Source organism: Tursiops truncatus, chromosome 1 (assembly GCF_011762595.2).
Source record: "Tursiops truncatus isolate mTurTru1 chromosome 1, mTurTru1.mat.Y, whole genome shotgun sequence".
Taxonomy (NCBI): Eukaryota; Metazoa; Chordata; class Mammalia; order Artiodactyla; family Delphinidae; genus Tursiops; species Tursiops truncatus.
In genome coordinates, this window is record NC_047034.1 from 12,553,730 (window position 1) to 12,580,686 (window position 26,957).

Below are 26,957 nucleotides of genomic sequence, written 5' to 3' on the forward strand. Positions count from 1 at the left end.
ACCCCATGATTTATTTTCATTATTTATTAATTTACCTACCAAGAAACATTTTACAATAAATGAGTAATAAGAACACAACAAATAGAATAAAATTTAGTAGTGGAAATATTCATTCTCCTATACAGATGTGGTAGAGCAAAAACCTCACAACTTTCAAGGATGAATGCATTCTAAATTGTATTAGATTTATACTATTGCCTAAGAGAAAAACATTACATTATCAAGTATATGATAAAATGAGCCACTTATTAGGATATCAAACTTCTTTATGTTTTAGCAATTGTTGCCTTTCCATTAGTGGAAATAATATGTTAGAACATAATCTTGTATTTTTCTATTTAGGTGTATCAAATTGATGAGTGGCAAACTTTCTGTTAGATACATTTACCCACTTTAATCCAATATTATTACAAGTGCATTTTCAAAAGCAACTACTAGCTTCAGCTGTTTGAGTAACTCCTTTCTCTCTTCTAGAACTTGGAACATCATATTCATATAATCAACATACTCATTCCGTATCTACCCCATTTCCAGGGCTGTTTCATCTTCCCATTCTTCACTGCTGTTCCATCATAGGTTTCTTGACCATTCGTGAGATCCTTCTGTAGGTCTTTCCACATGTCACGTCTAATTCAACATACTGAAAACTAAACTGTCTTTTTTCTCAAACCTATGCCTTTTTATGTCTTATTTAACTTAAAGAAATAGCAGTATCCCATCTACTAACCCAACTGAAACTCTCATCATAATATTAAAAAAACACCTGTCCTTTATTCCTCATAACCATTACTGATAACTGTAACATGTGTGTGTGCATGCATGCTCATCTTCGACCATAGGTGATCTGTTTCATGTAATCCTATATCATTCATGTTGTTGGTGTATTTAAGTCCTTTATAGCTACAAGATGGCAAAGGTATAACTGGAATTCTGTTCAGTTTGATTTCAAATCTTGTTCAGTACTAACTTCCCTTGATGAGAATGATTCAATTGTCATTGATCGCCATGAAACTTCCCATGCTACAATCAATTCTCCACAGTATCAGATTTTGCTAATATTTAAATCTTTCTAAAAGGCAAATATAATTTTACATCCTTGCTCAAATATATTCATAGCTGTTTGTAAGCAGTTTAGGTCTAAACTCCATATTTCTCATGCTCAAATGCTATACTTCAGACACCCTAGACTTGTAATTCCTCAGAAACTCCCAGGATATTTTTAATTGCTTCTGATCAATCTCTTTGCTTTACCTGAAATTGCCTTACTCCGCTGCATAGATTAAAACCTCTTCCTGTTAATTTCATCAGAAAATTCCATTTCAATCTAATTGTACCAAAGGTTATAGCTCTAAGTTATGTCTATCATAAATTTTATTTAGACACATTAGAGAAATTAGTGCATAAGAGACTTTTTAAGAATATATCCATTGTAATTAGAAAATAAAATTATATTATATTTTCCTTATTTTATTATTTATATGTAATTAAGCACTTTTTCAACATTATGGCATTATATATCCTATTATTCTTTTGCCGCAATATGTAGATATATTCATTCTACTGTTTATTCCATTTTTAAATTCTTGGAATATAAGGTTTACTTCTTAGTTCTAGTAATCCATGCATTTGCAATGACATTTGCAAAAATCAGCTCTTAAACGCAGTCCTGTCAAACATATCATATATAACAACATGTAGAGATTAATCCCTTTTACTATTCAACAAACAAAAACATCAGTTACATATATATTTTCCAGTTCTTTCAAAATAAAGTATACAGAAATGGTACAGGCTACTATATTAGCAGAATCCTCTTTTAAGCCATATTTTCAGTTGATTCTGGAAATATTGGTATTTGAAATAAAAAGAAACAATTTTGATCATTATAATATTTGCAAATATCTGAGGTAAAAATTTAAAAAGAATATCTCAATGCTATGTCTCACTTCTTTAGTTTTAATGTTTTATATACTTTATTTAATACTAATGATAACAAAAAAAATGTAATAGCTCTTTATCCACACCTTCCTTCCACCTCCCCATTTCTCTCTACTTCCTCCACTTCAAAGATAAACACTATTAACAGATAAATGTATAAATGTTAATGTAGTTGTTTGACCCTGGGCAAGTTATTTAACCTTTCTGATCCTCAGTTTACATCTGTAAAATGAGGATAAGAACAGAACATAATCTATAAATTTGTAATGAGAATTAAATTAGTTAATTAAAAAGCACGTAGAACAAGACTGGGCATATCGTAAGTATCAATAATCAAGAGGTTCCTTGTCCATATGACTGTGTTAGGATTGTAGATCACCCATATCAACATGACTTAGTTGTTTCTTTCAAAAAACCTATGCCCAAGAAAGATTAAACCATCAACCAATAAATAACTTGACTATTTACTTGAAGAAATTCTCACCAATAAATTTCAGACAATAGCAAACAGCTCACTTATTAAACACCTTCTGTTTGTTCATCAGCATTCATTTCAAGACCCTTTCCTCACTCTGCCAATCCTAATAATAACACAAATAGTATCGCTAATTTTACCAAATGCCAAACAATTCCCCACCTTGAGAAGCCTGTCTTAAACTACTTGAACCCAGACCACAAAGTCCTATGCATATCCCACTTTTGACTTTCCCTTCTAAGAGAATGCTGAGAATGCAACAGGATACTTTTCTCATTTACTGCAGTGAATTTAGTTTTGTTCTATTATCAGCTTCTCTGGTATTATTTGGGGGAGATAAAGAATATTATATAAATATTTATTAATTAGTCAATCAATTGATTAAAATTTCATCTCACCTATTTCCACTGAGAAAGTTTTCACTGAAGAAAATGTTCATAGTTTTAGTAACTTATAAAAACTGTTAAAAGGAAAATTTTGCCAATTTTGATTATTTTAAGGAATCAAATCTAGGTTTCTTCCTCTATGAAATAGTGAAAAAAAATGCTTACCGTACCTATCTTAGTTATTGCCAATTTAAAGAGTCATAATATATTATCTCTGATGTCAAGGATCTTACAATCTGAAACCATCTTTACCTTCTTCCTTTAACTTTTTGTTCTTTCAAAATTACATATTTTGGAGGCAATTTATTAGCTTACTTTTTCATTAAAAAAATGATCAAATTGTGTTATTTCTCTCTGGGTGCACTGTGACTTCCAAGTCTTTAAATGTAAAGACAAACTTCAAATTGCAGCAATCAGTGTATTTACATGGTTTATGGTAATTGGAAATACCCCCTCCATTTCCCACAGGCTTAATTAGGAAAAACATCAAGAAGTTTAGTGACTTTAATTAGCTAGTTATTCAGCATATATTTTTTTCATAATTAAACAGTTCTGTAGCTACTACTCTCATCACAGCTATAATGAGGAAATAAATTACCTTTCAGAAATTGGAACAGATTTAATAAGCAACTTCAATGAAAATTAGATTTATCTTGACTCCAATAGTCAATGGGTATGACCAGTTTATCATTTCAGATTTATGGTATCCAGTGTCCCTAAATTGAACATAAACTACTTTAGCCATAATATTATAATGAATTTCTAACCTGGTAACATGAGTCTGAATTGAAGTTTAGTACTATATATATATATCACAAAGAATTTTTATTCCAATATTATACTGTCATGTTTACAGACACTTTTTTATTATACATGTTTTATGACAAAATATAAACCTAAAATGAAGAGGACATTAATGATTAGCAACTATTCACAATTTCAGAGAAGAAGGTAGTGGGATACACTCAAAATCAGAGATTCAGTGACCCCAAATAAAATGAGAAAAAAACTATTAACTAATTTCTCTATATACTTTTAAAATGAATATTCACAGCTTTACTCACATGATTTACTCACAATTATTAATGCAAGTAAAATTAAAACAAAATTGATGTCTAATTTAATAAACAGAATAATTCAATACTTTTATAAGGACATTTATATATCCATATTAAAGTTGTGAAGGTTAATTACAAAGAAAATCCAACACTAAAATATTTTTCTTTAAAAGTATGATGAGTCATATGTATTGTAAGTATTATTAGTATTGTGAGTTATGTCAGAAAAAAAGATTCTTCATTAAGTGATAATAATATAACAGTAATGTAATACAATAATATAATAATGAAACGGAGCAGGACCCTATGGTAATTCCCCCTGCCATGTCCTCTGCCTGCCTTTTGTCTGTGGAAAAAATTAGGCAAAGGATAAGTTTAATCAGAGAAGTGAGAAAATGCAGAAGCAAAGAAAAGTAGTCAAACAGGACAAAACAGTAATAGTTTAGTCAGTAAGCAAAGTCGAGGACCTTTAGCTCCTTCTCAGGGTTTATGGATAATATTCTGAGCCATATCCTGTGAGCTGACTTGTAGATCCTGAAACCCACACCACGTGGAAGAAGTTAACTACATGATGACCAGACTGTGGCCATGACATAAGCTGCCATAATTCTGAGAACTGGCCTTAAGGAAATGGGAACAAACTGATCCTGGAACTGAAGGTTAACTGTACTTAATCAAGATGATGCTGTCAGACCACTGCATGAACAATTTCAAAATGACTGTCAGAGCTGACTGTGCTGTTTCTACATGTAGCCCCCCCACCCCCCGTCTATAAAAGGTCTTGCCCACTGATTGTCAGGGGGGAGGGGGCGGGGGGGGGGAGGGTAGTCGGCCTTTGGACAGGAGTCCACCCTCCCCCCTGGTTGCTGGTATCCTAAATAAAGCAAAATTTCCTGTGCACCTGCTTGCCTCTTTATTGGCTTTTTAATTGCAAGCAGCCGGACCCCCACTTCCAGTAACACTAACATGTTTAGAATTTATGAAATATAGTAATAGTCAAATAAAGTCATAGGGGAGGGAGTGATCTTATACACTTGAACATACCTAAATTATCTTCTAAATCTTGGGGAAATGGAATTCATCTACAAATATTTTATCTTAATTTAAGCAGAGGTACTGTTAGAATCAGAGATATGTATCTGCACTTCAGCCTCTTTTACTTTAAGAAGCAATAGGAAGCAGGGGAGGGAGGGAGGGAGAGAGGGAGGGAGGGAGGGAGAGAGGGAGGGAGGGAGGGAGAGAGGGAGGGAGGGAGGGAGAGAAGGAGGGAGGGAGGGAGAGAGGGAGGGAGGGAGAGAAGGAGGGAGGAAGGAAGGAAGGAAGGAAGGAAGGAAAGAAGGGAGAGAAAAGGAAGACAGGAGGTAGGTCAGGGACAGAGGGAAGGAAGGAAGGAAGAGAGAACGAGAGAGAGAAAGAAAGAAAGGAGAGAAGAGAAGAGAAGAAATATATTTAGGTAGTTGATAGAAAAAGCATTTATGAAATTGTTTTGTTTCAAGGGTTATAAACTGAACTCAGTATGGTGTGGAAGGGGAAGGCCGGGGCTGGATTAATGTTTCTGTAATTAGGACTCTAGCTGCAGAGTTGGCTACCCAGTCTCTGAGGATGACATCACACTATTTTTCTTTCACTCTATCTCTCCTCTTCTTCCCTCTGTGTTGCCTTACTTTCAAACACAAAAAATAAGGCAGATTTGACAGATGGTAACTCCCTAAAATACTTCAGTAGTCCTCTGGTCAATTTTCATTTTTTTCCAATCCATGGGTTTATAGTACACAAAGCTTCAGTCTTGTCAGCCTTAAGTAAGATGTCTTTAATATTTTTGTCCTTAAGTAATAGGTATTAATATGTCACTCACTTTTTTTCCTGAGGCCAAGTGACTGGTACCTTGGCCACTGTCATTTTGGCCATTTCATTAAAAGAATAGAAACAGTTTTTCTCCTTCCCTTTGCTGCATCCTGATGGCTTACTCTTTTTTTTTTCAGTTTTAATGAGATATAATTAACATATAGTATTAGTTTTAGGTGTACACCATAATGATTTGATATATGTATATAACATGAAATGATTACCACAGTAATTTGAGTTAACATCCATCACCACACATAGTTATAATTTTTTTCTTGTGAAGAGTACTTTAAAGATCTACTCTTGTAGCACCTTTCAAATATACAATATTAACTGTGGTCAATATGCAGTACATTACATCCCCCAAACTTACGTATATCTGCAAGTTTGTACCTTTTTACCACTACTTCATCAGAGAAAGACAAACACAGACATCCCTCAGTATCCACATGGGATTGGTTCCAGGACCCCCGTGGATACCAAAATCTGCAGACACTCAAGTTCCTTTTGAAAAATGGTGTAGTATTTGCATATAAGCTATGAGCATCCTCCCATATACTTTAAATCATCTCTAGATTACTTATATTACCTAATACAACGTATATGCTTTGTAAGTAGTTGCCTGAGCATGGCAAATTTATGTTTTGCTTTTTGGAACTTTCTGGAAATTTTTTTCAAATATTTTTGATCTGTGGTTGGCTGAATCTGCGAATGTATAATCCGTGAATATGGAGGGCTGACTACACTGTATGATCTCACCTCAACGTGGAATCTGTAAAAAAAACCCCAGCAACTCACAGACACAGATATTGGTGGTTTACTCTTCACAACGTAGTTTCACATTGGCTGAGGAAACACAGCTGAAATGGGTCTCAGTCATATTTACTGTTTCCAGCTTCCCTGACTTTTCTTACACCAACTTGAGTTTTAGAAAGGGAATTTCACTTTTCAATCCCTACAAGGTGTGTGACCATCTCTTGCAAACATCTGGGTCACTAACTTCAGGCATAATGTCTTCCTTATGAGGGCAGAATCTATCTCTCAATTCAGATGTGCCAGGTACAACTGTTTGCCTCCTTTTTATAGGTTCTTACTGAACCCCCCGTGACATTTTGATATTTACTCTGATATCATCAAAAAGCATTTAGCATCAATAAGTGTATGATCTAAGCAACAAGAAACAACAACGTTTGCATTAGTCAGACATTTTGTTATTGCTTGATTAGGATTTCTGACTTTCTACCCTCCTAGACTTTGTGTTATATTTCTCTAGTTTACACAAGGTACTTTAGAAAATTACCTCGATCACCGCCAACAGCCTATACACCCATTACTAATTTATTTTTATTAAATAATCTTTCTTAAAAAAAAATCTTTCTTATTTATGTGACAAAAATCTAACTAAAAAAATGCCTTAAAAAAGTGAAATCATGGATTCACTCATGGAACTGGGAAGTCCAGTGCTTCACAGTCTTCAAGCAGAGCTGAATACAGGAGCTCAAACAGAATCAGTAGGACACAGTCTGTGTAGTTGTGTCCTCTGGTCTCTTTCCTTTCCTGTTATGTTTGTTTTCAGGTACATTTTTTATATGTGGGGGCAAAACAGGTTCCAGTCTCATAAACTGTAACCCTAGGAAAAACGAAATAAAACATCCTTCTGATAGCTGCATAAAAAGGCAGAGGTATGGCTGTAACTGGCGTTAAGTCCACAACATGTTTGTCTCTGAAAAAAATTCTCCATGCCCACGAGGCGAGCCCCTCCTGGCTGAGTAGGGGAACAGTTTCTCCATAGAAATGTTTTGCTTTCACAAAAGAAAAGGTAACTATTTAAAAAGATTACATTGCTTGAAGTATTGCATCCAGGATAAACCAAATAAAGGATGTTATAATATAGCAATAGTTAGAAACCCTCTGTAAAACAGTGATACACTCACAGCATTACATTTTAAGAACGTTAGTAACTATAACAACTGCATACAGTGAAGGGTTATAGTTAGTAACTATAACAACTGCATACAGTGAAGGGTAACAGATGGAAAGATAACTGGTAACATTAAAGCATATAAGGAAAGTTAGAAATGGATCTTATGTGAGATGTAAGAGTTGTCTCCCCATGTCTATATAACTGTTATTAGCAATATGGTGGAAAAGACTTTGTGTTATATTTCTCTAGTTCAGTATCTTGCATATTATGTAGATGTTCAATAAACTCCTCATAAATTAATGAAAGCAGTTCACCTGCTATCAAATAGATATAGATATTTTAAATGATCCAAATAAAACTTAAGATGGAATACATAGAAACCTGTATACTACCAAAAATAACTATTCCTAGAAGAGATTTTAAATCACCTTAAAATTTACTGGACATGTGAAATCTTATTTTACATAAATGGAATATATTACCTATACTTTTCTTTAGATTGGTAGAGCTCTGCAAAATAAGGGAGATGAGCATATATGTGGGCATTAGTGTATTTTGTTTCAAATTTCAATGACAAAAATGAATTGTAAATTTTGCTATATTCTGTTGATTTAGTGTACTGTAAAAGTCTCCACCATCTGTTACACTTTATTCCCTAACTGCCTTAATGTAGCAATTAGGAGTCGATTAGAAATGTCCAGGAACAATAATACTTAAAGATCAATTAGGAACCCATGCTGCTAGGAAGATTAAATATTTACTAAAATAACAACAGCCTTGAAACTAATGGTTCAAACTTCATTACTTGAACACATTTTTTGAACTGCTATTTTCTGCCTCACTTCACTGTAATTGCAAAATGTTAACAGTAGCAGTAAACATTTCAGACTAAAGTACATAAAAGGCACAAAGCTTTTAGGTCATAATGACACTGGTTTAGATATTGTACACAGAACACAAGCAGTTTTTGGTACAAGTTGATAAAGGCCTGATTGAAAAGAAAGCTTCATAATTATATTATTTAAGACTAATTATATTTATTGCAATTGATGGAAAATAAAGCTACTGAGTTTATTTCTTATGGGGCGAAAACAACCAAAATTGAAGTGTGTTGGACTACACATTATGCTTTAGTAATTTACATGGTAACAATAAAGTCGCAGCTATGTGAAAATTAAGTCACAAGTTTCCAAGGAAGTTGTTTCCAATTTTTCACCACTGTAAATGTTGCTGTTATAAAAAGTTTTATCTATAAAGTTTGTGTATTTTCTGCATAGACTATAAAAAGGCATTGAGTAGTTTTTAACAGTAGCTTTTAGACTTTTCATAGTTATACCTCTGGGGATGAGCTTTGTCCACAGACAGCAAAACTATTCCACCAATATTCTCTGAACAAGGAAATGAAGATCACCGCTTTTATGGTCAGATTGGACAACCATTTAAGCGAAATGACTTCAAGGATACCAAGATGGACTTGTGAGTACACGAATACATAAATAAATAAAGTAAACACAGGGATCCAGTGCTGACTAGATCCATAGGCAGGGCCAGATCTTGGAAGGAGAATGTAGGCCTGTTTGCTGTGTGAAGCCTAGTGGGGACACTCAGAGTCTAAATAAAGTGGGCATCATGCTTAGCCCCTTCCCTGCTTGCTTCTTTCCGGGAGGAGAAAAGAATAAAGGTCATTTGAAATTGCCCCACAGAGACAATACATTTGAAAAGAGTGATATTATTATTAATAATATAGCAGGATGATTAAATAAAATTTAAGGTACAAACTTTTTCTATTAATCAAATAATAAAAAATATAAGATATGTACCACTAATGTATTCTTATACCTCTTTCTAACATATTTATGCTGTATGTGTTTCAGTATATGTTTCAACATTAAATTTCTTAAAAACATCACTAATCTGTAATAGTGTATGAACACATGTATCAGAAATGCCTGTCCCTAAAATAAACATGTGACCACTTCAACTATCTGTAAGACCCATAAGGTCTCATCTCCAGAAAACCAGCTGGATGTTATCTGATATAACTTGTAGATGTTCCTTTCAAGATAACATCCAGCTGGTATAAGACATTAACCCATTAAAATCTATATCATTAGTTAATAGATAGTTCTCACATAAGTGACAACCATTCTGAAGACAAAATTGATCAGTATCCTTTCACACACTATATAAAATTAATGTAAGCTGAATTAAAAGTCAAAATAAGAAATAAAAACTATTAAAATGGCAAAAGAGAACATACATAATTTTTTTTTTTTTTTTTTTTTTTTTTTTTTTTTTTTTTTTGTGGTACGCGGGCCTCTCACCGTTGTGGCCGCTCCCGTTGCGGAGCACAGGCTTCGGACGTGCAGGCTCAGCAGCCATGGCTCACAGGCCCACCCACTCCGCGGCATGTGGGATCTTCCCAGACTGGGGCACGAACCCGTGTCCCCTGCATCGGCAGGCGGACTCCCAACCACTGCACCACCAGGGAAGCCCATACATAATATTTTTACAATCTCTCCACAGAGAAATTTTTAAGAAACCCAAAAGCTATGAACAACTAATATAGACACCTATGGAATATGTTAATTTCTCTTTGCAAAAAGATGTTTATAGAGATAAATAAAAATAAAAAGAAATAACCCATGAAAACTATTTTTTAAATACCAATCGCATTTCAAGATACTGGTTGGTTTTTTTCAAAAGGGCTTTCAGTGTGTTCTCTGAAATGTCAAAGGCCAATTAAAGGAGTGACAATTTCCATCTTGTAGAGATTCTTTAAATTCAATGTGTCTATAAAGGTTTCTCCCATCTATCCAGTTTCTCAAAGTCAAAACTCTGGGAGTCTTTTATTCCTTCCTGTCTTTACCACCTGTGCCCAAATGATCACCAACGGTACTGAATCTCTCCACTTTTGCAGTGTCATCGTTAAATTGAACCATTTTCTGGTATTTATTTCACAGCCACTGCAGCAGCCTCTAGGGTGAGTCCATGCATTCACTCTTGGAACTCCAATCTATTCTCCAGCAGCAACTGCCAGAATGAGCTTGTTAAAATGTAAATCAGAGGTAGAGAGGAATTAAATTGGGGCAGAAAGTATATAACTACGTTAAACACAGTACAGGGAGAGTTTTCACTGAAGAGACATCTGTGTTTAAACAGTGTGAATGAGCCGTTATAAGAGAAATAGTTTGGAATGCAAAGATGAAAAAGTGTTATTGCATCTTCAGGTCTCAAATATGCTGGAGGACTTTTCGTTTTTTTCCCTCCTTTTCTCTTTTCCTCTCAAGCATCTGGATACTAAACCACTCTTGCCAAGGGATATGAATAAGTAGATGAGGAGACAGTTTTAAATGCCTTTATCCCTCTGTTCTTCCCAAGCAGTGAAATAATTTGAATTTCTATAGTAAGACTGTGTTCTAGTCTTGTTACTTCAGTAACAGTGGTAGACTGTATGAGAAAAATGAGAAATGATTAAATTTATGAGCAGTTTTTGTGACTTTTTGCTTAATTTTTAATCTTTACAGAACCTTAACATATTGCAAAAGAAACTTGCTTTCAGCTTTTCCTCATCCCGTTTATCTAGTCTTTCCCGTGTCAGTAAATAGCAGCACCACACGTCCAAAAATCTAGGATTGGCTCTTGATTTATCTCTTTCTCATACCACATATCTAAGCCAATCTTTGAAATTATAAACATTTATCAACTCCGCAGCTGATGCTCTATAGCCCACACCACTCACATTCCCTTTCTTTTGAACTATAGAGAATCCTCCACAGATCTATTCACTTGTTTTCCCCGTCCCAGACTTAATTTCTTTATTGTACTTGTCATTGTTTAGATTATATCATATGTTATGAAGTCTTAGATATTTCACTATATTAGAATATATAGCATCACATTATATTAATTATTTTCTAGTTTCTTGATCTCTCTCTTCCCACCAAAATGAGGAAGGACATTCCATGGAGTTCTATATCATTAAATTCCAGAATTGGTGACACCAAAGCAGACGTTTAAAAATATAATGAATATTATATTGTTAATGGTATATTAAAACAACAATGAAAAACCACTACACACCTATTAGAATGGCTAATCTAAAACACTGACAACGACAAACTTTGGTGGGGATGTGAAGCAAAAGGAACTCTGATTGACTGCCGGCAGGAACACAAAGTGGTATAGACACTGTGGAAAACAGTTTGGTCATTTCTTGTAAAACTAAATATATTCTTACCATATGATCCAGCAATTACACTCCTTGGTATTTACTCAAAGGAGTTTTAAACTTATGTCCACACAAAATTCTGCACATAGATGTTTACAAAAGCTTTATTCATAGCTGCCAAACTTGCAAGCAACCAGGATGCCCTTTAGTAGGTGAATGGATAAACAAACTGTGGTACATCCATGCAATGGAGTATTATTCAGCGATATGAAACAATGAGCCTCCCACGCCATGAAAAGAAATGGAGGAAACTTAAATGCATATGGCTAAGTGAAAGAAGCCAATCAGAGAAGGCTATGTACCAAAGGATTCCAACTATATTATATTCTGAAAGGTAAAATTATGGAGACAGGGGGCTTCCCTGGTGGCGCACTGGTTGAGAGTCCGCCTGCCGATGCAGGGGACGCTGGTTCGTGCCCCGGTCTGGGAAGATCCCACGTGCCGCGGAGCGGCTGGGCCCGTGAGCCATGGCCGCTGAGCCTGCGTGTCCAGAGCCCGTGCTCCACAACGGGAGAGGCCACAACAGTGAGAGGTCTGCGTACCGCAAAAAAAAAAAAAAAAATTATGGAGACAATAGAGAGATCAGTAGTCATGGGGGTGATGGATAGAAGGAAGAAAGGGATGAATAAGTGGAGCAAAAGGGATTTTCAGGACAGTGAAACTATTCTGTATGTTATTGTAATATCAATATATGCCATAATGTATTTGTCAAAACCCATGAAATATACAACAGAAAGAGTGACCCTACTATAAACTATAGACTTCGGCTAATGACATTGTGTCAGTATTGGCTTATCAGCTGTAACAAATATACCACACAAATTCAACAGGCCATTAATAGGGGAAACTGTCTGTAGTGGGAACGGGTAAATGAGAACTCTGTACTTTCTGTTCAATTTTTCTCTAAAACTAAAACTTCTCTAAGAAACAAAGTCTTAATTTAAAAACTTAAGCCTTTAAGAAAAGATTAAAAAACATAATGAATATCTGAATTAATGCCCTCACAACAATGGAAAAAATTCCACACACTGGAAATGAGAATACTGAGTAGCTCATTGTTTAAGATAAAAAGGTAAAAAAGTAAAAATGGTAAGAAAAAAAGGAAAAAGTGACTTCACTAAAATTGTTTTGCTTCTCATAATGTCACACATCCATGTTTCTTAATATTTGAATCATAATTATTCTAGATAAAAGGCATTTCATATTTGTAATCTGAAGCTGCATCCAAAAGTATTAGTAGTATATTTATAACATTAAGTGGAATTTCCAACCTAATACACATAACTTGAAAAGTGGGAAAAAATTAATCAGACATAAAATTTATTCTGTTTACTCACAAATCAGAGCTCATCTGTAAAATTAATAAAATGAATTTTCCTTTCAAAATGTGTATAATTTTATTTTATAAAATACTTTGGCATGAATATGATCAGAGTTTTTGGGTATAAATTATTAATATCATAACTGATTTAATTGTTAAGAACTAAGACTTTATGGGAGTTACCTGGCGGCCCAGTGGTTAGGATTCGGCACTTTTACTGCCATGGCCCAGGTTCAATCCCTGGTTAGGGAACTAAGATCCTGCAAGCCCTATGGCGCAGCCATTAAAAAAAAAGAGAGAGAGAGAGAACTAAGACTTTATATATATGTCAGCACATGACTTTTTGTTTGACAGCCATCAAAGGCAGCTTATTTCAAAGTAAGTTCCACATTCACAAAAATGGTCCACAAAGCCCTCATGACCTACCTCATATAGGGCTCCTTTTTTGTTCTTTCATTCCTTACCCTCCAGGTACAATAGCTTCTTGGCAGTGTTTGAACCTATCAATCAGACTTCAATCACTGGGCCTTTGAACTTGTTATTTCTTCTTGAGAAGATCTTCCCTAGATACTCTCAAGACATTATCTCACTTCTTCAAGGTCACAAATGACCCTTTATCACAAAGACCTTCTCTAACCACCATTTTCACCCAGACCACCCTAATCATCCTGACAACTCTTATCCTAAAGGTCTTTACTGACCATTTTACATAAAATGCCAACTCCTTAGGTCACACTTTTCCCCCCTTACCTTGTTTTACTGTTGCCTGTCACTTACATGAATGCAAAAATGAATATTCTAAATATATTAGTTTCTATAAATGTTGTCTATTTTCCCCACATGAATGTAAGTTCCACAAGGGCAGGGATGTGCAGATTTTATTTTGCTGATCTCTCTCTCTCTCTCTCCTTCCCCCATGCATCCCCCTATACACACACACTCAGGTGTGCATAACTCATGTATGCATTGCAGAGCTGCCATAAATTCAGACAGAAATAAGATTATACAGTTATGCAATATATTCAACTTAATACGTTTTTATAAGTTTGTAATATACTAATAATATACTGTAAGAATTTTTCCAAATTATTATATAGTCTTCTTAGTTTTAAAGGCTGTATGGTATCACATACAATTTTTAGAAAATATGTAATCACTATATTAACTAATATTTCATTGTGATGCAATGCAAATGGTTAATGAGATCAATTTGGTTTTAATATACATCCTCATAACTTTCCTATTAAATATTACAGAGCAAATTGTTTTAGCTTTCTGATTCTCAGATTCTTATAAAAAATAACTATATAAGATGGGATTGTTTTAAAGTTTAAATGAGATAATATTTAATGCTTACTATATAGCAAGAATACAATAAACATTAGCTCTTATAATCATTGTGATCATCATCATATCATTATTAGATATTTAGATATTATATATTTTTACATATATGAATATCATTGCAGTATCATCCTCATATATACATTTGGACATTTCTCTTGAATTCTGCTTTTGAAATATATTTTAAGAAATAGAACATAGAGTATTCCTATAAGATTAGTTAACGGACTTTTGATAACTATTGACAGTTATCAAAAAAACATATAACAATTTCGGGCTTCCCTCGTGGTGCAGTGGTTAAGAATCCACCTGCCAATGCAGGGGACCCAGGTTCGAGCCCTGCACTGGGAAGATCCCACATGCCGCAGAGCAACTAAGCCCGTGTGCCACAACTACTGAGCATCTGCTCTAGAGCCTGCTAGCCACAACTACTGAGCCCACGTGCCACAACTACTGAAGCCTGTACACCTAGAGCCTGTGCTCCACAACAAGAGACACCACTGCAATGAGAAGTCCACGCACTGTAACAAAGAGTAGCTCGCCGCAATTAGGGAGAAGCCCACGCCCAGCAATGAAGACCCAATGCAGCCAATAAATAAATTAATTAAATTAATTAATTTTTTAAAACAAGTCATTAAAAAAATATATAACAATTTAGATCTAGGATAGCATAAGGATATGCATTTCTCCACCCTATTATATGCTATGCATATTTAATTTTAAATGTTCAGATAATCAAAAGAAGATATGTTGTAATTTTATTTTTTCAGCTCAATTATCTGCGATTGTAATTTTTATATGATTTCTCTCTGGATACGTTCTTTTCCAAATTCAATACTAAACCTCATATAATTATCCTTTAACTTTTCAAGGTGGTTAACATGATTGTATTTTATAAATTAACAACATTAACACTTTCTCCTTTCCAAAACTTTATAAATACTGATTCAGAGTTTACTGTATATTGTTTAATTTTGCTTATGATGTTTTATGAAAAGTAGACTAATTAAAGACTTTTAATGAACCCTCTCTATTATGATATGTTCAGAAAGAGTTTATAGAGCATGGAAATAATCTAGACCTTGAAAGCAGTATTTTTTCTTGCCCATAAAACTACTTGATTTAGTTCCTTTTTGGGAGGAATTATTGACACCTCTTCAAGTTCTTACATTGATTCGCCTACTATTTCTTAAAAGCAATAGTAGTAATTAATATTATTCCAAAGAAATGTATTTTAGGTTAAATTTTTAATCTATAAAATCATAAATCAAGAAAAAGTCTCTATTAGATTTTAACCATCTAACTGCTGTAACTGTGGAAATATTGTTTGTCTGAACTGCCTTTGCTTTGAACAGTGTTTATTAAATTCTCTATCTTTCTCTATATATTTATATTTATATGATAAACATCAATATATCTATTAGCTGTATTAACTTATGCATCTAATATAGATATGTATAATATATAATGTATATATATATGTATATATATCATGTATAAAATGAATATAGATATGTAAGTTATGATATATATCTATTATATGACTATAATATAATGTATAATATGGATATAAATATGTATATTTATATATGTATGTGAATATGTATTTCATATTATATATATTAAGAGAGAGAGAAACTCTATAAATAACTAACTGAACCATATTGATGCTGTAGAAATACATAATTAGATGTTTACACTAAAGTATACACCTGAATGGAAACAGAATTGTCTAATAAATTCAGTTCACATGGGTCAGAGCTGAATTATCTGATCTGAATTCATATTGAAAATTTGAGTCCTAAATATCTGTGAAACTGAATGATTATTCATATATCTCCAGACTGATATTCCAGGTTGAGAGATATTTATGTATAGTTTAAAGGTGAGTTAATCCATCATATGCTTCTGCTTGATTTTAAGTGAAGTTTTTTCATTCAAATTAGACTACAGTAGAATATCTCAAAACTCTCAGGAGGAGCTTACTGTATTATTTAGAACTCATATTTATGACAGAATATGATTTTGACACGGGGTATAGTCTTAAATTAAGTTGTCCAACTAAGTAAAAGTTTTTATTTGTGTGAGCATATTTATAAGCTAATTTACATGTGTTTTGACTGAGGGACTTCTTGACTTTGTGAATTATTCTATATTGCCTTCGTGATTTTTATTCAGTGCTGGATTTGGTAATGGCAAGTTCCTTTGGTTGTAAAACACATTGTTATGTTTTATGGAATTAATTAGCCATTTATACTTGGTAAGGGCTTAAAAAGCTTATTAAGTATAGAAGGTTACTCAATACAGTTTCCATCCTAGTGGAAAATATTACAAAGACAAGGATAATGTGTAGTCGCTTTTTGGTCACTGTAGATCAATAAATTTTAGAGTGAATGGAAAAAAAGTATGATTATGTTTGCCTGAAACATTACAGTATTAATCATATTAATATAGTCATTCTGAGTTAAAGAGGAGAAGCTAACAACCTATAATTTATAAATGAATCAAACTTTCCGAAGTTAAACTTATAGTGGACTAATAGGAAGTTAAGATAGAAAAAGGAAAACGGTATTTCTGTGACATTAAGTGAAATTTCCCACCTTAAATATGAATTTAAACACCGTGCTATTGAAGGGAAGCCCCCGCTACCCCCACCCACATGCCAAAAAAGGTTCTGAGGCATTCCTAAGTTAATATAGCACTATATTTTTCCTATGTCAGAGATAAAATATGAATAATAGTAAAAGCATAATAAAAATAACAACATAATGATAAATGATAGAAATAATAATGGTTAGCATTATTTATTTTTGCTATTTGTCACTACCAGGGACTGTACTACGTGAATTATCTAATTTAATTCTTACAACAACCTTATGAGGCTCTTCTATGATAAGCTGTTTTATGTATGGGAAAACTTAAATAGCTTACCCCAAATAGCATTTTTAATATACAGTAATACCAGGATTCGATCACCCTTTAGGAAGGATGGAAACGTTGAGTCATAACATTTTATGCTCTAGAGAAGCGGTTCGTAAATGATGGTTCATTGGCCAGCCACCTCTTTTGCAGTTTGTTGGGAACATAGACGAAGCTAAGATAATGGCCATGGGGTTCAGCCTCAGCAACTCGTGGGGGAAGTGGGGAGCAGAGTGAGCAGGAAGTGCACCCAGGCTGCAGGATAGACACACACCACTGAGGGCCGTTCCTAAGGGCACTGCCCCCCCTGGAGAAGCCTGTACATTGGGCAGTGCCAGGGGTGGGGACTGCCCGGCTTCCCACCCCGCTGCTGCTCCTGCCCTCAGAAAAGGAGAGATACTGGGCCCCTGGGGTGGCTCCTCTGCAGACCTTGTCTGTCTCAGTCCTTTTGTCAATGGAGCACAGTTTCTACCTAAGCTGTCCTCCCTATTTGTACTAGGCTGAGTTTTAAAGTATAAGTTTTAACTGCCTCTGGGTGAAAAAAAGCTTTAATAAACACCTATTACCTTAAAAAAAAAATTATTGGATGAATACTCAGCTGTGTGTGCCCAAGGTGGGATTCAGCAAGACTTGGCACACAACAAATACTGGGTATCTAGGCTTCCACAGAGTTACAACAAGCAACACTGTACTGAGAAAGAGAGGTGTGCACAAGCTAGAGTGGAAAAAACAAACTAAACAGGACAGACAGTGAGTTAAAGTCCCCCAAAAGGACTTCATTAGCAGTAGCACCCCCCTAGCCCTAGAGTGAGAGCTCTGTATACCCTCACTAACAAAGCTAAAATACAAGCCTCAAGAGGATAAAGGTAGTTTGCCAGCAAGTTACCTGCCTTCCAAAACAAAATTCAACACTCTTTAATGAAAGACAAGAAAATCTCAACTTTCAATAACATAGTATCTACAAGAACAAACATATAACTTTAAAAAAAAGAAAACAATAGATGTGACAGGGGAGGGAGAACAAATATGTGATCCACAGCAGCAGAAGAATAATAGTCAATAGAAATAGATCCAGATATGACATGGACATCAGCATTAGCAGTTACAAACTTGAAAACACCAATGATGAAGATGCTCAAAGATGTAATCTAAAAGATCAGAGTCAGCAAATTATGGCCCACAAGCTGGCCACCTATTTTTATAAAGCTGTACTGGAAAATAGTTAAAACTAATAATTTGCATTTGTTTAGTACTGCATTTGCCCAAAAATAGCAGAATTGAGTAGTAGTGATATAGACTATTTGGCCTGCAAACCTAAAATACTATCAGAACTTTTAAGAAAAATATATTTAGCTCTTGAAAAAGATGAACATAATGAGTGAACAGAAAAAAATTTCAGTATAGAAATGAGCACATGTAGCAGCATGGGGGGCGGAGCCTCGGGCGCTCGAGGATCCTGAGTTGCAGAGGGGATAGGGGAACATGGGGGTGACAGCTGCTTCTTTTAAGTGCTAGGGAATGCAGCTGGACCTGGATCCAAATCAGGCTCTCCATATCAACCAGGTCCGGAGGACAACGCCTGGCTGGAGGACCGAGCGGAGCACAAAAGGCCGGCCACCCTGTGCCTTTGGAATGGAGAATTTAATACATTTACACGTAAGCCATGTGGCTGACAGGGTCTTGGTGCTCTGGCCAGGTGTCAGGCCTGAGACTCTGAGGTGGGAGAGCTGAGTTCAGGACACTGGACCACCAGCCACCGCCCGACCCCACATAATACCAATCAGTGAGAGCACTCCCAGAGATCTCCGTCTGAATGCTAAGACCCATCTCCACTCAATGACCAGCAAGCTACCGTGCTGGACACCCCATGCCAAACAACTGGCAAGACAGGAAAACAACCCCACCCATTAGCAGAGAGGCTACCTAAAATCAAAATAAAAAAAACCACCATACGCAGTCCTACCCACCAGAAAGACAAGATCCAGCCTCATCCACCAGAACACAGGCACCAGCCCCCTCCAGCAGGAAGCCTACACAACCCACTAAACCAACCTTACCCACTGGAGGCAGACACCAAGAACAACAGGAACTATGAACCTGCAGGCTGCAAAAAGGAGACCCCAAGCACAGTAAGTTAAACAAAATGAAAAGACAGGGAAATATGCAGCAGATGAAGGAGCAAAGTAAAAACCTACCAGAGTAAACAAATGAAGAGGAAATAGGCAGTCTACCTGAAAAATATTCAGAGTAATGATAGCAAACATGATCCAAAATCTTGGAAATAGAATGTAGAAAATACAAGAAATGTTTAGCAAGAACCTAGAAGAACTAAAGAGCAAACAAACAACGATGAACAACACAAGAAATGTAATTAAAAATTCTCTAGAAGGAATCAATAACAGAATAACTGAGGCAGAAAAATGGATAAATGACCTGCAAGATAAAATAGTAGAAATAACTACCACAAAGCAGAATAAAGAAAAAAGAATGAAAAGACTTGAGGACAGTCTCAGAGACCTAACAGACAACATTAAATGCACCAACATTCGAATTATAGGATTCCCAGAAGAAAAAGAGAAATAAAAAGGGAAAGAGAAATATTTGAAGAGATTATAATTGAAAACTTCCCTAATATGGGAAAGGAAATAGTCAATCAAGTCCAGGAAGCACAGAGAGTCCCATGGACGATAAATCTAAGGAGAAAAATGCCAAGACACATATTAATCAAACTATCAAAAATTAAAGACAAAGAAAGATATTAAAAGCAGCAAGGGAAAAGCAACAAATCACATACAAGGGAATCCCTAGAAGGTTAACAGCTGATCTTTCAGGGGACACTCGGCAAGCCAGAAGGGAGTGACAGGACATATTTAAAGTGATGAAAGGGAAAAATCTACAACCAAGATTACTCTACCCAGCAAGGATCTCATTCAGATTTGACAGAAAAATTAAAACCTTTACAGACAATCAAAAAATGAAAGAATTCAGCACCACCAAACCAGCTTTAAAACAAATGCTAAAGGAATTTCTCTAGGCAAGCAGCACAAGACAAGGAAAAGACCTACAATAAAAAATTCAAAACAATTAAGAAAATGGTAATAGGAACATACATATTGAAAACTACCTTAAATGTAAATGGATTAAATGCTCCAACAAAAAGACACAGACTGGCTGAATGGATACAAAAACAACACCTGTATATATTGCTGTCTACAAGAGACCCACTTCAGAGCTACGGACATATACAGACTGAAAGTGAGGGGATGGAAAAAGCTATTCCATGCAAATGGAAATCAAAAGAAAGCTGGAGTAGCAATTCTCATATCAGACAAAATAGACTTTAAAATAAAGACTATTACAAGAGACAAAGAGGGACACTACATAATGATCAAGGGATCAACCCAAGAAGAAGATATAACAATTGTAAATACTTATGCACCCAACATAGGAGCACCTCCATACATAAAGCAAATACTAACAGCCATAAAAGGGGAAATCGACAGTAACACAATCATAGTAGGGAACTTTAACACCCAACTTTCACTAACGGACAGATCATCCAAAATGAAAATAAATAAGGAAATGCAAGATTTAAATGACATATTAAAGAGGGACTTAATTGATATTTACAGAACATTCCATTCAAAAACAACAGAATACACTTTCTTCTCAAGTGCTCAAGGAATATTCTCCAGGATAGATCATATCTTCGGTCACAAATCAAGCCTTGGTACATTTAAGAAAATTGATATCGTATCAGGTATCTTTTCTGATCACAATGCTATGAGACTCTATATAAATTGCAGGAAAAAAAATGTAAAAAAAATACAAATGCGTGGATGCCAAACAATACACTATTAAATAACCAAGAGATCACTGAAGAAATCAAAGAGGAAATCAAAAAAAATACCTAGAAACAAATGACAGTGAAAACACGACAAACCAAAACCTATGGGATGCAGCAAAAGCAGTTCTAAGAGGGAAGTTTATAGCAATACAATCCTACCTCAAGAAATAAGAAACATCTCACATAAAAAAACTAACCTTACACCTAAAGCAATTAGAGAAAGAAGAACCAAAAAAACCCCAAAGTTAGCAGAAGGAGAGAAATAATAAAGATCAGATCAGAAACAAATGAAGAAGAAATGATCGAAACAACAGCAAAGATCAATAAAACTAAACGCTGGTACTTTGAGAAGGTAAAAGATATTGATAAACCATTAGCCAGACTCATCAAGAAAAAAGGGAAAAGACTCATATCAACAGAATTAGAAATGAAAAAGGAGAAGTAACACTGCAGAAATACAAAGGATAATGAGAGATTACTACAAGCAACTATATGCCAATAAAATGGACAACCTGGAAGAAATGGACCAATTCTTAGAAAAGCACAAACTTCCAAGACTGAACCAGGAAGAAACAGAAAATATAAACAGATTAATCACAAGCACTGAAATTGAAACTGTGATTAAAAATCTTGCAACAGACAAAAGCCCAGGACCAGATGGCTTCAGAGGTGAATTCTATCAAACATTTAGAGAAAAGCTAACACCTATTCTTCTCAAACTCTTCCAAATGTAGCAGAGGGAAGAACACTCCTAAACTCATTCTACGAGGCCACCATCACCCTTATACCAAAACCAGACAAGGATGTCACCAAAAAAAGAAAACTACAGGCCAATATCACTGATGAACAGATTCAAAAATCCTCAACAAAATACTAGCAAACAGAATCCAACAGCACATTAAAAAGATCATACACCATGATCAAGTGGGGTTTATCCCAGGAATGCAAGGATTCTTCAATATATACAAATCAATCAATATGATACACCATATTAACAAACTGAAGGAGAAAAACCATATGATTATCTCAATAGATGCAGAAAAATATTTCCAAAAAATTCAACACCCATTTATGATAAAACCCTCCAGAAAGTAGGCATAGAGGGAACTTACCTCAACATAATAAAGGCATAGATGACAAACCCACAGCCAACTTCACTCTCAATGGTGAAAAACTGAAACCATTTCCACTAAGATCAGGAACAAGACAAGGTTGCCCACTCTCACCACTATTATTAATCATTTGGAATATTTGGAAGTTTTAGCAACAGCAATCAGAGAAGAAAAAGAAATAAAAGGAATCGACATCGGAAAAGAAGAAGTAAAACTGTCATTGTTTGCAGATGACATGATATTATACATAGAGAATCCTAAAGATGCTACCAGAAAACTACTAGAGCTAATCAATGAATTTGGTAAAGTAGTAGGATACAAAATTAATGCACAGAAATCTCCTGCATTCCTATACACTAATGATGAAAACTCTGAAAGAGAAATTAAGGAAACACCCCCATTCACCACTGCAACCAAAAGAATAAAATACCTAGGAATAAACCTACCTAAGGAAACAAAAGACCTGTATGCAGAAAACTATAAGACACTGATGAAAGAAATTAAAGATGATAGAAACAGATGGAGAGAAATACCATGTCCTTGGATTGGAAGAATCAACATTGTTAAAGTGACTATACTACCCAAAGCAATCTACAGATTCAATGCAATGCCTATCAAACTACCAATGGCATTTTTCACAGAACTAGAACAAAATATTTCACAATTTGTACGGGAACACAAAAGAGCCCTAATAGCCAAAGCAATCTTGAGAAGGAAAAAAGGAGCTGGAGTAATCAGGCTCCCTGACTTCAGACTACACTACAAAGCTACAGTAATCAAGACAGTATGGTACTGGCAAAAAGAAAAGAAATATAGATCAATGGAACAGGATAGAAAGCCCAGAGATAAATTCACACACATATGGTCACCTTATCTTTTATAAAGGAGGTGAGAATATATAATGGATAAAAGACAGACTCTTCAATAAGTGGTGCTGGGAAAACTGGACAGCTACATGTAAAAGAATGAAATTAGAACACTTCCTAACACCACACACAATAATAATCTCAAAATGGATTAAAGGCCTAAATGTAAGGCCAGACACTATAAAACTCTTAGCGGAAAACATAGGCAGAACACTCTATGACATAAATCACAGCAAGACCCTTTTTGACCCACCTCCTGGAGAAATGGAAATAAAAACAAACAAATGGGACCTAATGAAACTTAAAACCTTTTGCACAGCAAAGAAAACCATAAACAAGATGGAAAGACAACCCTCAGAATGGGAGAAAATATTTGCAAATGAAGCAACTGACAAAGGATTAATCTCCAAAATTTACAAGCAGCTCATGCAGCTCAATATCAAAGAAACAGAAAAACCCAATCCAAAAGTGGGCAGAAGATCTAAATAGACATTTCTCCAAAGAAGATATACAGATTGCCAATGAACACATGAAAGGATGCTCAACATCACTAATCATTAGAGAAATGCAAATCAAAACTACAATGAGGTATCACCTCACACCAGTCAGAATGGACATCATCAAAAAATCTACAAACAATAAATGCTCGAGAGGGTGTGGAGAAAACGGAACCCTCTTGCATTGTTGGTGGGAATGTAAAGTGATACAGCCCCTATGGAGAAGAGTATGGAGATTCCTTAAAAAACTAAAAATAGAACTACCATATGACCCAGCAATCCCACTGCTGGACATATAGCCCGAGAAGACCATAATTCAAAAGGAGTCACGTACCACAATGTTCATTGCAGCTCTATTTACAATAGCCAGGACATGGAAGCAAACTAAGTGCCCGTTGACAGATGAATGGATATAGAAGATGTGGCACATATATACAATGGAATATTCTCAGCCATAAAAAGAAATGAAATTTAGTTATTTGTAATGAGGTGGATGGACCTAGAGTCTGTCATACAGAGTGAAGTAAGTCAGAAAGAGAAAATCAAATACCATATGCTAACACATATATATGGAGTCTAAAAAAAAAATGGTTATGAAGAACCTAGGGGCAGTACAGCAATAAAGACATAGATGTAAAGAATGGACTTGAGGACCCGAGAAAGGTGAAGGGTAAGCTGGGACGAAGTGAGAGAGTGGAATTGACATATATACACTACCAAACGTAAAACAGACAGCTAGTTGGAAGCAGCCGCATAGCACAGGGAGATCATCTCGGTGCTTTGTGTCCACCTAGAGGGGTGGGATAGGGAGGGTGGGAGGGAGACGCAAGAGGGAGGGGATATGGGGATATATGTATACATATAGCTGATTCACTTTATTATACAGCAGAAACTAACAGAACATTGTAAAGCAATTATACTTCATAAAGCTGTTAAAAAAAAAAAAAAGAAATGAACACAAAGGAATAAAGAGAATGAGGAGTAGCAAATATGTCATAAATGTATAGTCTGTTTTTCTTGTTTTTGAACTTCTTTAAAATAAAATTGACTGCTTATCAAAAATAATAAAGCTATTCAGAGTTTTCTATGAATTTTTTTTTCCATTTTTAAGTTAGCCAAACTAACGTCTTGTAGAAACAGACTCCTTTCTTCTTGGAATATATATCTGTTATTCCCCACTGGGGATTTACTTAACTATTACAGAGTGAGAAGTATTGACAAATACCCACTTTGTAGTTGCCACTAAAGCAACTGCATGATACACTAGATAACACATAAAAGAGTAAATAAAGGTCAACAGTAGTAAAGATAATAAGCTAGGGTCAATGGAAATAGACTCATAAGACTTCTATTTCACAGGTAAAATGGTATAAAATTAGCTCATGGAATTCTGTAATAAAGCAAGAATGCTTATAGTAAAGCCTAAAAACAATACCCTAAAATACATTTTCAAAAATGAAAAATGTAATTAATACAAAAGAAGGCAGCAATGAAGAAACAAAGGTAGAAAAATTAGATGGGACACAGGTAAAAGACAAATATGGAATACTTAAACCTACTCATATCTTAGCTTTCAGCAGTTTTTCTTTTATGGAGTTAAGTGTGGCATTCTTTACATGTATATGTGTATCCTGCTTAATATATGACTTGATTTCTTATACCCATTTCAAAATTTCTTCCTCGTAATCTCGCCAAAGATTGATTCTATCCTACTTTAACTCTTCTCTTGTGCAACGGTATTTACATTCTGGTTAGTCTTTTCGTTTTGTTCTATATAACCCATGTGATCTCTTATGTATTTTCCATCCAATTGCCTCTCTATTTTTCAGTCTGAATATCTTACAGCTATTTTCAGTTCATTATCTCTTAACTTGCTGTTCAATCTATCGCACTCAAAAGTATTAGGCTTTTTAAGAGTTCTTACTTGCTTCTCCTTTGTAATTTCTGCTGTTTTCTTTGTTGTCTCATCTATCCTTAGATTTATTTGTTGTAGTCATTTTAAAGTCTATGTCTGAAAACTCCTTTTTAAAATATCTCCTATCATTTCATATTTGGAATTTTTCATCTTTTAAAAGAGTTGGAAAATAATCTGAAAAAAAATATATATATATAACTGAATCACTTTGCTGTACACCTGAAACTAACACAATATTGTAAATCAGCTACACTTCCAAAAAAATTTTTTGTGTTCTTGTAAAACTGGTTGTCTTTTTACTGAATTATGGACTTCATTTATAAAAGAGAATTTGAGGCTCTGGTTGTCATTTTCCTTTAGAGAATATTTATGGTTCCTTGGGGTGGGCAGCTATTCTCTTCACAGTAACAGTCTCATATCACTTTTCCCAGTTGGAGACTAAGATGATGTGAAGTCAGATTTTAGTCTTTTGTGACTGAGTAATCTATTTATGCTTCACCTTTCATTCCTTGTGGACCTCAAAGTCCCAATCAATAGCTTGGAAAATTTACAAAGTTTTCATTTCAAGTGGGTCCTCAAAGTCTCATAAGACTACAGAAATCTCTGCTCAGCTTCTGCACCTATAGTTACTGCTTTCACTTTTTGAATCAGTAATCATCTCAAAGGGAAAAGTGGTCCCCAACATGCAGATAATAACTCTGCACTTTCCTCCAATCCAAGATTGTAGGCCCCCCAATTTTTACTGTCTTTGTAGATTTCCATTGCCTTCATACATAAGATATATACAGTTTGTCAAGATTTTTAAGTGGAAGAGTTGCTCTAAACTAGGCAAATATGGCCAGAAACATAACACCACCGCCAAAGGTGAGATCAATAACATCATGTGATTTTTAGAGTTACCTTCCCTTTGGTCTTGTCTTCTCAGCTTGTTGAGATTTCTTAATGACCAGAAGATGTTAGTTTTCAGGTACCAGGATATTTAATTTTTAAACTGATAAGCTATACTTAAAAAAGAAAAAATAGGCCTTTGGAGCTAAAAGTTAGAATACGTGTTCAGAGTATATAAAGCATCTAATAGACTGTAACACCTAATAATGCAAATATATATTCGCAGAATATAACAGCAAGACTAACCTGAAATTGAAGGATATTTTCTCCAGAATTTGAAGGAAAAAAAATCACAGAAAAATCAATAACTATAGGCAGCAATTCATAACTAATTCATTTCACTGTCTCATCTATATTTTAGTGATGTGAACAAATAGAAATGTATGGTTTA

The 26,957-nt window shown here is 34.9% G+C and overlaps 1 long non-coding RNA gene across 1 annotated transcript in view; it reads right to left on the bottom strand.

The window, feature by feature from the left end:
* Nucleotides 1–13,416, bottom strand: part of LOC141278988 (uncharacterized) — a 262,105-nt gene extending 248,689 nt beyond the window's left edge. Inside the window, exon 1 of the long non-coding RNA XR_012332585.1 lies at nt 13,362–13,416. This is a non-coding gene — a long non-coding RNA (uncharacterized lncRNA). The remainder of the gene's footprint in view (nt 1–13,361) is intronic.
* Nucleotides 13,417–26,957: the final 13,541 nt, after the last annotated feature.